Here is a 14,745-nt window from a genome sequence, read left to right as displayed (position 1 = left end):
GGCCTTAAGTATTTGGTATTCCTTACATTTACTCTGTATGCTAAAGGATATCTTATTTCCTGTTTGCATAAATACATGAATAAAAAAAGTTTGTCACGAAAAGCAAACATTTTATTCTATTTGCGATTAGTATTTTACATCGTACTGTATGAAATAATTTATTAACCACTTTAGAAAAAAAATATATACAATTTTTTAATTGTATGTATTTTAATAATAAAGCGGCTGCTTAATCAAGAATGATTTCAAAATTACTTTGTTAAAACAGCAAAAAGGTATTACTATTTCTGATTTCCATATTTAATGGATTTCTACCTCTTCAAATTACATTAAACAACAAAAATTTTTACCTCCGTCCCATTTTCTTTATCTTATTACCATTCTATTGGTCTCCGCTGTACGGTAGCTGGCTTGAAAAGAAAACCTCATCGGAGGGTTTCTAAATTATTGACAGTACACTTTACCGCGGAGCTCTTAATGCAACCTCGAAGTCGGTTTCCACGGCGCGGCGTCAAGCTGAGTTGCAGCCACTTGTTTTACAAAAATTCCCCAGTTTTTACCGTCTGCCGCTCTTCATCGTTTATTTTCAACGTCAAGGAAGCGTAATAAGTTTAGGAAGTCTCAGGATTCAGGCTGCTTTCGTTGAATCCAGTCGATCCAGACGTTGCGTCGCGTTCGTTATAGAATCGTACGTAATTATCATAAGATTGTCTGGTTTCACAGTGAAAAAAACCTGTGTTAATTACAGACTAGACATAAAAGTCGGTCAATACAACTTCGTGTTTTACGTCAACTATTATTCTTAACTGTGAAATTATTTATTCGTTTGTATAAAATTGCGATCTGAAATAGTGCATCTATTTATGGATCGACTTTGTGAGAAATTTTTCATGTGAATATATGTACGTACGTATTGAAGTATATTAGAATTTTCATTAAATATCAATCCTTTTTTTTTTGTCCAGAAACATTAAATTAATTATTTCATTGTTAATAAAATTTAATTCTTAACTACAAAGCTTAATAAATAATTTCACAGATTTCAATTAAATTTATACGTATTCTATCATCATTATTTAATTGACTAATTTCTAACTTCTACTTGTTAAACAATACGTATCTCGAAATTCGACGATATATCCATCTTGGACGATGAGAATCTCGCGAAGATTGTGAGGTAAGTGCTGAGGTTTTTCGCTCATTGTCAGTTCTGTTGTCGGAGGATTTATCAGCCTGCCAGCGTTCCATGATCAGATCCTTCTAGAAAACTCTTATCGCTCTCTACCGCGAGTCCGAGTGTTCCCAAGTCATCGGCGGCGCGGCGCGTGGAACAACAGAGAGGGTTGATCCTCTTGATCCTCTTGTTGACAGTCGGCACCTCGAAACTATAGCTGTAACATCCACGAATTAGAACCGCAACAGTCCTTCAGAGTATCGCCATTCAAAGCCGCTATCGAGATCGATCCTAAACCACGATGACACATTTATGGTTCCGGCTTGGAGATGGATTCGACACCGCGCGATGCGTCGACCTTGACATCATCTCTATAGAAGAGTCGACGCTAACATATAGTTATTTCCATTCCCTTTTATTTCTGTTCCTATTATTCATTACTCTCGGGCTTCCTCAAATATACTGATGATTTTATAAACGCAAATACCATTCTAAAAACTATAATATGTCATTAGCACAGGTATTAAAAATGGCAATATTCTGAAACGCATAACATATTATGGAGCTATATAAAAAAATTAATTTTATTACCTTTATATCGCCCACTAGACATTTTTTATTCCTCCTCAAAATCCTATAGTGGCAGAGGAATAAAGTTATCGATTATTCTTGCCCTTCCCTTTATATATCGAACATAAAGAGATTTTTTTACTCCAGTTGCTCCATGGAAACTATAAATTCGTTGGATTCAGACACAATGAAATTAAAATTTGCGAAGCTTTAAATGATCTCGGGAGTAGAGAATATGTGATATGATATAATTTTCCGAATTTAAATAAAAATTTAATTTAAAAATAGAAGTATAATCCGGTCCATTACAACTACTACTTTGAATAAAAACAGCACAAAATATGAACATCCTGAACAAAGCAATGGTAATAAAGCCAAACACAAAGACTAGAATAAGAAGAAAATAAAACCCTTTTAAACGCTTTCAAAGAACAATGTCTTTTCATCCTGAATTCCATGAAAATTCTTAAGCCAAGAAAAAAGGCTTGGGATAAATCTACGTACCTTTTAAAAGGAACTCGTCGCAAATGCGTGGCAGTGAAAACTGCCGTTCCATTCGAGTCGTTGACGATCACAAAATTGCCAAGCATTCGAGTGTGAAGCCGAAAATCGCGATGGACATTGGCAAAGATGAACTAAAGATGTTTAAGCCGCGCCATTAAGCTCGGTAATAATCGAATTTTACCGCTTTCTCACCGGCTGATTTCACGAAAGAAGAGAGCAGCGGGGCGCCAATTTAATTGCTTTCTCGCTGTAAGGATTTCAAATGCCTGCCTCATTTGTTTGAACGCGTCTTGATCCTAACTACTAAAACGTTCGTACGTATATGGTGTCCAAGTAATCATGGTACATGAAAAAATAAAAGATAACGCAATATTATACACATCGAATGGAGAACGTAAGAAATAAAAGAATACAATTTCATAAAAGTCTAAATATCTTCGTTATACTTACATGAAGTCACGAAACAAGTAGATTCAATATTAACACGTTGGAAGTCCTAATAAGACTCAATAACAGCCTACGGCCCGCAATATTCTCGCCATTGATAAAATTTTTGTGCGTAAATGCTTTATATTTTTAATTCTTTTTAGAAATACCATAATATATCGAGCAAGATCATTTTGCGTATAACTCTAAATGATTTTGTACAAACTACATTTTTAATTTCTTCTGATAAGTCGGATACATAAAATTCGTCGAGTGTGTGTGTAAATTTTTGTGACCGACGGTACACTTTGAACTGTTTTTAATTATTTCCATATTTACTTTAGTTTCATTCTCGTAAGTAACCGAATAATTTTAATGGGTGGTGACCACTTCTTATCTAGCAATCCCGCCATTTACCATCCCTATTCGCAGTTCGTAGCTTTATTAGTCTTCGCGAGGGTGGCGAACAAGTCCTCGAGGCTGTTTGCAAGATTCAAAGTTTCCAACTCTCTCCTCATCTCCCTGCCTTCAGTCGGCATGTCTTAGAACACGCTTAAGTCACGTGGTAACAAGCATGTCGAAAGTCCTGTTTCGATTGACAATCTCGAGTCCGGGAATCTGTTACACAGAGAACAGACTACGATGTCATTCGGAAGTACGGCAGTGCCCTTGTTTGGCGAGCAGATTTCCTAACAGTATTCCGTTTAACAGATACGTTTTGTTTAACTCCAGGATCCAGCTTTATTGTCCAATTTCGTCGTCCTTATGTCTTTCCTTATTTTCGATCTAACTAATTTCTCTTCGATCAAGATTTGGTATCTGAAATTGAATTTAACCCTTAACTGACATGATTTATTAATGTTACCCTAATTGTATTATACAGTAACCTATGAGAGTACTTGAACATTTATCATAGAAAACTTTTACGAATATATTATGTGTGTTATACGAAACTTTTTGAAATATCGTTAATATTGCCATAAAGCACAATTATCATGGTGATATTGCTAAAGTTTGGAACTGATCTGAAAATGTATAAAGAAGTTACAAATTACCCAACAGTTAATAATTAGCCTATTTATCATTCAAATATGAATATATTCTACAAGAACTAAAAAATGTAAAATGTAAAACTGTCGTGGCAGAATTCCTCCCGGAGAAAGATTTTCTGTTCGAATTTACACTGAAAGGATGTCTTGCAATTTATAAGAACTAATTTCGAAAGTAATTTTTCGTAAATCCATAGAACTAAATGCAGCGTAACGCAGCGCAAGTAAGCAAGGGAGCGAGTTTCTTATTGCGAACTCCGTGTAACTTCTCGGTTACTTGCGAGTTTACATTTATATGCTGCCACCTTTACCTCGATATCGTGGAAAAGAATCTTGAACTTCTGCATCGAACCGCTGTCGAATAACCTGAAACAAAATTGTGACGTGAATAACGTTATGTGCAAGGCGTTGAACGTAGAAGGAGAAAATTTCCCTCTTCTTCCAATATGAGCCGCAAACGCGAAACGACCTGCGTAATTTAATTTTACAAGCTGAGAGGTGTACACGTATAATATCCCTCTCAATATGTTCGCCCGAAGCAGATCTGATAAAAAGATCCTTTCAGATCTATTATTGTATTCGATAGAGAAAATTGGTTCCGATATCAAGCTGCTTTCACGAATGGATATTGCTACATTGCAAGGGTAATCAGGCGTGACAAATCTCAATCGCTGGATTATCATAAATGTTAAACGTAAACATAATATTGATTGTGACTTTTCGATTAAGAAAGAAACGATATAAAACCTTCAGATTATTGAAGTTACCTTAACTGATGTTGTTTTTACCATATAATCGTATTATATGTTTATTTGACTTAAGACCACACGTGAAGAATATGATAAGTTCGTATCTCTTGATCTTCTCACTTTTCTCTTAGTTACCAAAGCAAGATTCATTTTGTTTTATTGCTTTCCTTTAATAAATTTTGAATCATAAAGTCTTTCGAGAAAACAGAATCCTAAATTAACTTTTTTAAAAAAGTCTTTAGGTTCTATATGAAACCTGTAATGACTTCAATCTCTATGCTCGTTCTTAATTTTTAACGTCGATACATCCAAGGATGTTAATAATTATGCGAGTCGAATTATGTAAGAAAATAATATAGAATGATTATAATTGTAATTTGTTTGATGGTATATAACGTATAATAAACACACTGTAAAATAACTTTATATCGAGATTGCAAAAAAGATATTCTAACATTTTCTTTATTGTACGAAGAAATAGGTAGTAAATTTTCAAGCGATGCCATCGTGAAACTAGGACTGCCTGCATCGTAATAGCCCGCCGGAATTATAATTTAGTCGTACACGCGCGCCGAAATAAAGCTTAGAACCGATCGATAGCGAAATAACGAGTGGTTAGTAGCAATAGCGCTCGTAATACTATTCGGCTGATGGAGTGTGCGGCGTACTTTACTATCGAAACTGCTCGAAATAAACCCATGCAGACACTTAACCTCATTGATCGGTATGGATAGTTCGCCGCTTATAAGTAGAAAACATGGCTCTGTCCACTTATTGCTAAAATTCAATCAAATAGAAGTCTTCTCTCAAATGCTTTCATAATCAAGCTGGTCGCGTTTATTGGCCGTTTTTGCCTTTTAATATATCGAGCGATTGGTTTTTATCACAAAGGTTTCGTGCATTAATTATTCTGTTACCTCCTTTAGTAATAAATCGATAACTTTAATTAACATTTGAAACTAATAACGTCGTTATAGTCTATATTCCTTTCTTTCAATTTCTTGTGAGCCCACTTGTTGTGAATCTTATTGAGTCTTCTCCTCGACTTTCCAGGTACATATTCTTTTTGTAAATATGTAAAATTCGCTCAATATTCTTTGTGTTATTGATAGATCGTATAATTGTCTCTGAAGCATGCTTTTTTATTCCAATTAAATCGACAGCTTTTATTTCATAAATATCAAGCAATAATTCAAAATCTCCCTTTAAAAATATTTCCATTAATTGATAGAAATCGGTGAGAAAGGTACATATGGCAACGAAAATTTCTCTCAACCATATAGACAATTAAACGAATCGGAATTTGATTAGAATATTTTAATGCTGGACCATGTATAATAGACTATTTATACAAAGTTATATTTTCATGAACTTATCTAAAGAATTTGAAACTGAGTCCGCTAAATATTACGAGTACTACTTGTCTATTAATAAATGTCCAGCCAACATTTTTACCATACTACGTCTTACTTTCATCGCCTGAACATCCCAATAATTTATCTCGACGCCTGAATACTAAAATCGCATTAGATAAACACACAACAAGCACAAGAATATCGTTTAACTGACATTTAAGTAATACAATAAACACAATGTCCATGATTCTCGCTTTTCCACCTTATCTTCGCACAATAGATACATAATTCGTTGACCGAATCTCGTTTCTGCGCAGCGTCCTGTTCGCTTATTACACGCTATTGCTATGATACCGGGTGCAGAAAAAATTCACGACTAGCTGCGTGCTTGGTGAATAAATCGGGAGATTAATCTTTGGAAATGCAACCGGCGGCGAAAGAGAATCGAGAAGAGAAGAGAAGCGAAGAGAGAGAGTGGGTGGATGGGTGGCACCCACAAGAGAGGGTGACGATTGTCAGAGAGACCGATGGGGACGAAAGGGCCGCGAGGCAATATTTTCACTTCGCCCTTGTTCTTTCCTTCTCTTTTTCGTCTCTACGGCGTCGTTGCAGCCTTCTCTCCTCTCTTCCCACGTTTTGTCCTGCTCGCTCCAATCGAAAACGCTCCACGCCAAATGAAAATCTATCGATCGCGTTGCCCTGTAGGCGGATTTAATTTAATTTGCCACACTGTTGTCGCCCGGGACTGTCAAGGAGCCATGCAGAGGAACGAAGAGAGAAGAAAAGACGGAGAAGGGGTTTGAACGATCGGGATTGTGGAGAGAACTGTTGCTTGTTCGGCCAGTTTGAATACTTTTGAAAGCTGATGCGTAGAGTAGGTCAGTGAACGAACGTGGTTACTATGAAATATTGCTTCAGCTGTGCTCTCTTGCCTTTCCTTATACATATATATAATACAGCTTTAATAATTATTCTTACGTGTATTATTCTTGGGTTATAAAGGAAATTTAATTTATTCTCGAATATAATTTGCAACATAATTTTTGCCTGTGAAGTTTCCTTGGACAGACTGTTACCTCTTTTTTCGTTTGAAATGAAAGACAACAAGTAACATGTAACAAAACTATATACAAATATTAATAATATTTCTAAAAATGATGTTTCTGTTAAATAGGGTCATTTCTCGGAAAAGTACACATACTTATACAATATATGCATTTTCTTTTTAAGTATGAATTACTTGTGATCTTATCCTATTATTTTACTGCATGACTCGTTTGTAAAATCGATTATCAGTGAAAATAAATAGATAAATAATAAAAGAACCGATTTTATCAGAATTTGCAAATATATTGAAAAGAAGAAATAAAATACGCAAGTATGAGAAACTTTTAAGACTATTTGAGATCATATCTAGAAGTATCAATTTCATAAGGAAACGGATGACAATAAAAATTACGTGTATGAACGAATCTTTGACAGACAATGCATAGTTGTATGGGCTAGCGGTTTGGCACAGGGAAAAGAAAGACTTCATGGCGAGATATATTGTCCCCGTATTCATTTTTATTACTCCAGTGATTTAAACTTTATCTCAGCGTGCCACTTGCTTACGTGTAGTGGACCTTCCAAATAAACGATACGATGCGCGGTAAGGTTTTCAATCTCGCGGTTTCCCTTTTTCTCCATGTAAGCTGCTTTTCGGGACAGGGATAGCATTTTTATCGATGGATAAAAAAGGGGTCGAGAATAGCCATCGACAATGGAGTATCGAACGGCCACAGGAAGGTATTAATGCCTTATAAATGTCAAAAATATATAATACTTATTTGTATCTCCTTTCTATCGCACTATTAAATTTTTATATATGTAAGGAGAATTAATAGACTTCCTTCTACTGAAAGTTGTTGGTAAAATTTATATGAAGTAATTGTAGAAGACACATTTGTAAAGTATTTCCATGATGTAAGAGATTCCTTCATTCTAAAAATATGTAAAACAGAAAAGGCTGCTTATCTTCTACTTAACACGAATTTGCAAACTTGTAAATATAAATCATTATTGCATTGGTATTAGTACTATACAAATTCAATGTCCAATTCTTCGTTGATATTTCATGAGATGCAGACTTAAGTATCGAACTTGTAAGCAAGATACGCGCGATCTTAGCGAAAAATCCTGATGCGTGGAATTGATATCAACGATCGTGGTGATCGTCGATAAAACGACATCATAAACTTTCCTATCTCGACGACGACGCCAAGGCAATAAATATCGTTGAATGATTGTACCAGCGAATACACCACGATGAGTCTTGATAATCCAACGGGGCTGCACGAAAAGAATAACACGAAGAGAAACGACGGGAGTCGGAGGAGCTCATTTACATATCAATTCGTTCATTGACATCTGAGTAAAATTCAAACAATAGCGGCGACCAATTCAATCGTATCGTTCCATTAACTGAGCATTCAATTCAGAGCACCGACTGAAATTCGTATTTCACCTCTGATACCATAAACACGACACGCGCAATACTATTTACTTATCATATTATGTTATATATATAGATACTTTTGGATGTACGTTAAAAAAAAATGTAAATTTTTTTATTAAGGTGGAATAAAAAGCACGTCGCATAAAACATGAATTTTCTTATTTTAATAAAGTGCCATGAAAGTTGTTGGAAATATAAATTTACCATTTGGGGAGATAGTCTTTAGTATAAATGTTTTTAACAAAGTTAACATCAACTTTTGTTCAGATCAAAGCATGTACAATTATAGATTTTTTTATTAGTAATTGCTTGTCTTGCTACATATTAAAAGCTAGTTGCGCCATTGTGAAAGTAATTGGTGTAAACTGATCATTTGGTTGTTTCAACAGTAGTTCTCGTGCTATTATTTTGTACATCTTTATTGTAATTATAATTATTCGTAAATTGACACGGCTGATCGTAGTTACGAATTTCAATCTCTTCAGGCGGATTCTTTCCGTGGATTCGGGATTCTACTCGAATAAATCGCACTGCGTGTACGCATTTGGATGCAGCTGAGTGAGCGTGAGCACACTTGAGAGAGATAATTCACGAGATAAATTCACGTGGGGGAGAAACGGTGCCCATAGCGATATTCAAATTCAAGAAACACCCGAGTGCAAATGTACACCGTAGCAGAAACTTTTCGCGGCTGCGCCTGCCGTGCGGAAACTTTACGGCGAAGAGTTCTCCGCAAGCCCCGAAAGAAGCTTACATTAGTTACGGTTATGGTTGCGCGCCCGGTTTTTTTTTTCTTTTCCACGTTGGAGAAATACTTTAAGATCAATAAAACCGGTCGAACCGACACAAAGTCGATGTAACTCGACGGGTCATGTTCAGCATTCTCGTCACGTCATCCGTGGCGCGCCCTCGTGGAAGATAAAACGCGCGGAAGTAAAAGGAGATCCGCTCAAATGTCTGGAAATACTGATTGCGATAAGAGTAAACTTGTTACGCGATATAAGAAACGTGGTTAAAAACTGCGATATGTTTTGTTTAGTTTCTACTCTGCGCTGTCCTTTACCGTTTAAGAATTCCAGCTATTAATAATTTAATTAATTGTATAAATAGAGTTTGGTTAATTCTAGATTTACTTGTGTATGCCAAGACCAAAATGTAAGAAATAAATTTAATGGTTTCTGAAATATCCGATCGTTTATAATATTTTTGCATAGCGATTTCTATAATCTGAGCTCTTTATGCAATAATTGATCAGTTAATAATATTACTAACTTGTTACTACAACGTTGTCATTGCAGTACTGTAAGAAGTAAATGTTAGGTTAGGTTTTGTCGTCTGATTTTCTTTGCATATTTGTAACTTTATTTAAGTGAGCGAATAATTAAAATATATTTGTATTTTAGTAGTCAAAACATATACTGTACAAAATGATGTAACATTGCTGAAAAAATTATCTTTTTCACAATCGTACTAATATTAGTAATAAAATCTGACAAGCTGGCAGTAACAAATTACTATCAGTACCAATAAATATTCCCGCACAGTAGTAACAAGTTCAGTAATAAATCAACTATAAAATTTCACATTTCATATAATAAAGAAACATACGAAAATCTTTAAAAAGCTAAGTATTTCAAATATGCAAATTCAAGTATGCAATACGTTTAATCCTCCTTCTATTAAAGCAAATCGCGATTTCCAATTCCAACAAGAACAAAAACGCTTAAATCCAAATATTAAAAGAAATCATATCGAACTATTTTGTTTTCACCATATACAATTTTCACAACAATAACAAGGACTGTACTTACGAAGTGACACAAAAACTAAAGAAATTCTCATTGGATTTATCCATACTAATCCTATGCACGATTTCCAACGCAACCTGTTTCGCACAATGTTCGTTCGCAATATTCCGTCCCAATGGAAACTGTTATGAAATTTTACCTGATACGCCATCTTAAAGTTTCCCTTCCAACAAAATTGCTCAACTGCTAGGAGTCTCGAAAATTCCGGGATATCGTTGAGCATTCGTACAAAAACACACCATTAGAAATTACAATAAGACTATTAACGCAACCTGCGTAAGTTGCGTTGCATTCTCATAATTTGATTTCAGTAGTTATAATGAAAAGCTGAATGTAATCATTAATATAAATGAAGTCTTTAAAAGAAAAATAGTACATTGAATAAAACTTTTAATTTGAGAAAATTAAGTTTAACAGAAGCAATGCAAACATCGATAGGATTCCAAACATTAAAATATATTGTTATACATACTATGAAAAATAATTAAAAATTCATTGTATAAATATATATAATAAAAATATGGTAGATGCAAAATCCATATATATATATATTATAATATAATATGTAATATTATATATATGTATATAATTACGTATATTACTATGTTATATATGTAAAATACATATATAACCTATGTAAAATATAACGCATTAAATATACATTTAAATTTAGAAGAATTGCATAAAACAATTCAATTTAAAGGCAGCTGGATGGTGGAACCGTTATGATATCCAATCCAAAGGAACAATTACGGCAAATGCTAGGAAGTCACGATGGTGTAGTTTAAAAGCAACCATTATGAAAAAGGCTCATCTGCAAAGTGTTGCGTGTGCCAGTGTAATGTAAAACCGATGAGCACACTATAGGAATATAATTTGGTAATTGCACCTCGAGAAGAAGAGATTTTTTAATAAATACTTGACTATGATTTAGATAAGTAATCACATAGGGTTCCTATTATACAGATATCAGGAAATTTAAGGGATGCAAGCATAAAAAAAATTGCGTTTTTGTTTTTCATTCCAGTTATATAGACAATTAAAAATCGGTCAAAATACTCCTGCACGAGAGAAAATCTTCTTACGCAAACGAAAGGAGGTTAGTCTAAGCAACGAGACGCACAGTGATCGTCAATTCTAACGATACATGGACAGTAGCTTACCTCGTACAAGTCGTAGAGAAGACCATGGTATTCAGAGACGTATACTGTAATTGTCCCGTCCGCGAGTTTACCAGATGAGTTTCTTTCTCTCGTTCCAAGCTAGACAAATGTGTCTGTGATACTGAATGCTGCCAGTAGAGCTACGAATTATTGTACTACGATGTTTGTAAATATCGATCTAGAGAAAGATTCGTGTAAGCGCTGCGTAGAAGATGAATGTTTTTGTTGATGTTTACATTTTTTTGTCTAGATCGTTAATCTGTAACTACGTGTAATCGTCAACTGTGTACCTGCTTGTGCCATCGGCTCGTGTGTCCCCCTTTCCCCCCACCACTCTGGAAGTTTCTCGGCGAAACTAAGGTGCAAGGAGTCATTCGGTCGTCTCATTTCGTATCGATAACATGGATCGCGTTGCGTCAGGTTTGTAATGTATTATAACCTATTGGTGGCGTCGTTTCTTTATTACTATCATTAGTATATATTTTGCATTATTCATTACTATATTTTTTACTATCGTTTATATCGTTATTAATATCGTTTAATTAGTACACATTTATTCATTGAACACTAAGCTAATGAAATTAAGCAGTTTTTTTGAAATTTTTGTCTTAGTTTTTCTTCGATCGTCTATTTATTACATAATACTGTTACCAATAGCTTCTATCGTAAGTTTTCGTAACAAAATTTAAGTTTGATTGTGTTTTCATTTAATTATTTTATGTATTTGTTTTGACTTGCAATTATTTTTTGTGCAGGTTATTTATCGATAGCAGGGATAATATAGAAGTAACAGAACATCAATATATGGACGCAACGACTATTAATGGTGGATCCGATGAATCTTCATGGAAATTTGGTAATGTTTAATTTATTTTAACTAAGACAGCTGCATCTGAGCAATTCTATTGTCTTTTTATTCGAGCATGGGTAACATTTGGTATACAATTTATATTTATTTTGAAATATATTTGATACATATTTCATAATAGATAATTTCGTAATTATTTGGAATACTAAGATGAAAGCAAATACGATTAAAATAATCATTGTTCCATTTCGGATATATGAGATCATTCTCTTATTTCAAACAAATTTGTAAGGAATTATTTTATTGTTTCAATGTAATTCGCGATATAGAGTTCTTGATAATTTAAAGATAGCTCCATGTAGACAGTTTGAAACATAGAAATTTTAATAACAATAGCTTTAACTTATTTCGATAGGGATCATAACATTCGCATATAGAATTCAAATTATTTTACTATATTATGTGAATTCGCTATAGTTAACGTCATATGTTGCAACTTCGTAACTTATATCCCTTTCATAGAGGTGGCGCGCAAATAGACTCAAGTACTTCAAAGCAAGATGTCGCATGCGTTCCTGTAGTATTATTTAAGTATATTTAGTTGTGAACTTTTGAATTCTTGCAAATACGCGATTATAGTGTATTAGTGGAGTGTATATTTTATATTCTAGTAAAGAACATTCACAGTATAATTCTTGGAAATGATCGCATTGCATTCACGGTATTCGTAAACATTTGTTCGATATCGAGAAATATCTTATAATTTTAAACTAATATTTTTTATACGTATTCCAATTTCTTAATAATAATCTCTTAAGTGTGAAAAGAAAAGTAGCAGTATTTTCTAAATAAAAGTTCGACAGAGAAAAGAAGAAAAACATCGAAACAATATTTCGCTTCTTTTCTACTTCGCACTCCATCTCACCCATAAACAACTTTATTTTTAGGGAATATTTGTGACCGCGTGCAACTTACTAGAGTTTAGTATTTATTAATGTTAAAGTTCCATGCTTGTTATTGTACATTAACGATATTAATGATATTTTGTGTTTTGTTATAGACATATCACAGCTCGGACTTCTTTGTCTTCTTTGGGAATGCTCCAAATGTGGCTCAAAAGGCAAGAATGTAAGTAACTTTACATATCATACTTGAATTATATGTATTCTGTATATTTTGCATTGAATACTATTGATTAAGAAATACAATTTGATTGAAAATTTCTTAGGTTAGGGTTTTCTAAGATTATTCTTCTATTAAAATAAAAAAAGTGTTAAAGTCTTAATACCAAATTATAAAACAAATGACTAATACATTTAAATAATCATTAGATTCTTGATTTCTAGATTTTAAACTTTTATATTAAAGTTTCAGTTTTTACATTTATGGAAGTTTATTAGAATTTCTATCTTTATTATTACTAAAGTTACGAATGTAATAAATTTCCATTTTTCATAATCTCCAACTTTCCAAATAATTAGCGATCACTTATCGTGTTTTGTTTTATAACAGATTTTTCACAACCTCCATTTCCACCATTGGATTTTCAACGGTTCCTGCCTAATGTTACACTTTCTAATGATATTTGCTGAGATAGTCCAGTACCGATGGCAACGTTTTCCGTTTCTCTGCTTCTAATGGCAAGTCGCATGTATTTTTGTTCCTCCGGTCACTCAATCATGTCGTAGGATAAAAGGTCCGAATCGGCACGGATGACTGGTTGTATTATGTCGAATTTTTTGCGAGCATAGTACCGCATAGTAACCGCTGGTATTTTTTATACCCGTGAGTAGTAACATTTTTTTCATATCTTTATTTATTAGTTCAGGATAGATCTTCTTGCACATCGCGATTATGATAATTAGTTTTTTAATAATTAGTCTAAACGTATAAATTTGTATAATATATCATATCATAATATAATATCACAAATATGTATAATAGTATTCGGTATAAATATTCGCAAAAGGCAAATATCTAGACAAATATACCTGTATGGCACAAATATATTTAATCTTAAGCAATGAATTTTAGTATAAGTAAGAGATATCGAAGCCATTTCGTCTGAGCATTTTATAACGGAGAAATCGGATGCCTTCCGATTTCGTTGCAATGAAAAATGCAATTTTCACTCAATACATACATTTTGTGACAATATTAAGTCACATTCTTTTATTTGACTTCAGATGTTATGAACATCAGTAGAATTTAAAATATGAGTTAAAATTCATTTTTTTTTGTGCAAGAATTTGTGAAATTTTATGTGCAAGAAGAAACTCCAGAAATTTTTAAATATGTATGCCAAAGGCTCAAAAGAATGAAAGAAATATAGGAGGTAAACAAAAGAAAGGAGCTAAATATTAGGAAATAATATTTGGACTTTACCAGTCAGGTAGTAATTATACATATTTTATAGAATTTTACTAACCTTTCGCATATTGAATTTGTTTTAGAATCTTTTGTGGCTCATACTCCATACAATATTCCTTCCCTTTCCCTTTATTATTGTACATTTAGATTATTACGTGGATAAAGTAAGCAAATATTTAGATTTTTACGTAGGTGTGATTTATAGTAAGGTAGGCTACTTTGAGGTTGTAATCTAAGTAGGGAAGGTGTAGGTAGTAAATATTTGACATAGT

The 14,745-nt window shown here is 33.5% G+C and overlaps 2 long non-coding RNA genes across 11 annotated transcripts in view; one reads left to right on the top strand and one right to left on the bottom strand.

The window, feature by feature from the left end:
* Positions 1-11,425, bottom strand: part of LOC117153958 (uncharacterized) — a 29,625-nt gene extending 18,200 nt beyond the window's left edge. For 5 of the 8 annotated variants that reach the window (XR_013060049.1, XR_013060051.1, XR_013060050.1 and 2 more), the window contains exons 1-6: positions 11,296-11,425; positions 4,035-4,089; positions 2,699-3,493; positions 2,249-2,551; positions 1,766-1,905; positions 351-1,672 (exon numbers count right to left, since the gene is read on the bottom strand). This is a non-coding gene — a long non-coding RNA (uncharacterized LOC117153958). The remainder of the gene's footprint in view (positions 1-350; positions 1,673-1,765; positions 1,906-2,248; positions 2,552-2,698; positions 3,494-4,034; positions 4,090-11,295) is intronic. The other 3 variants (XR_013060054.1, XR_013060055.1, XR_013060052.1) reach the window with 3 other exon arrangements.
* The window catches only part of LOC117156987 (uncharacterized), a 78,690-nt gene continuing 75,266 nt past the window's right edge, over positions 11,322-14,745 (top strand). The window contains exons 1-6 of one of the 3 annotated variants that reach the window (XR_013060048.1): positions 11,322-11,461; positions 11,546-11,715; positions 11,908-11,960; positions 12,051-12,151; positions 13,164-13,231; positions 13,616-13,743. This is a non-coding gene — a long non-coding RNA (uncharacterized LOC117156987). The remainder of the gene's footprint in view (positions 11,462-11,545; positions 11,716-11,907; positions 11,961-12,050; positions 12,152-13,163; positions 13,232-13,615; positions 13,744-14,745) is intronic. The other 2 variants (XR_013060047.1, XR_004464207.2) reach the window with 2 other exon arrangements.

Source organism: Bombus vancouverensis, chromosome 14 (assembly GCF_051014615.1).
Source record: "Bombus vancouverensis nearcticus chromosome 14, iyBomVanc1_principal, whole genome shotgun sequence".
NCBI lineage: Eukaryota > Metazoa > Arthropoda > Insecta > Hymenoptera > Apidae > Bombus > Bombus vancouverensis.
Note: the sequence above shows the minus strand (reverse complement) of the source record. Positions and strands in the feature narration are given on the sequence as shown.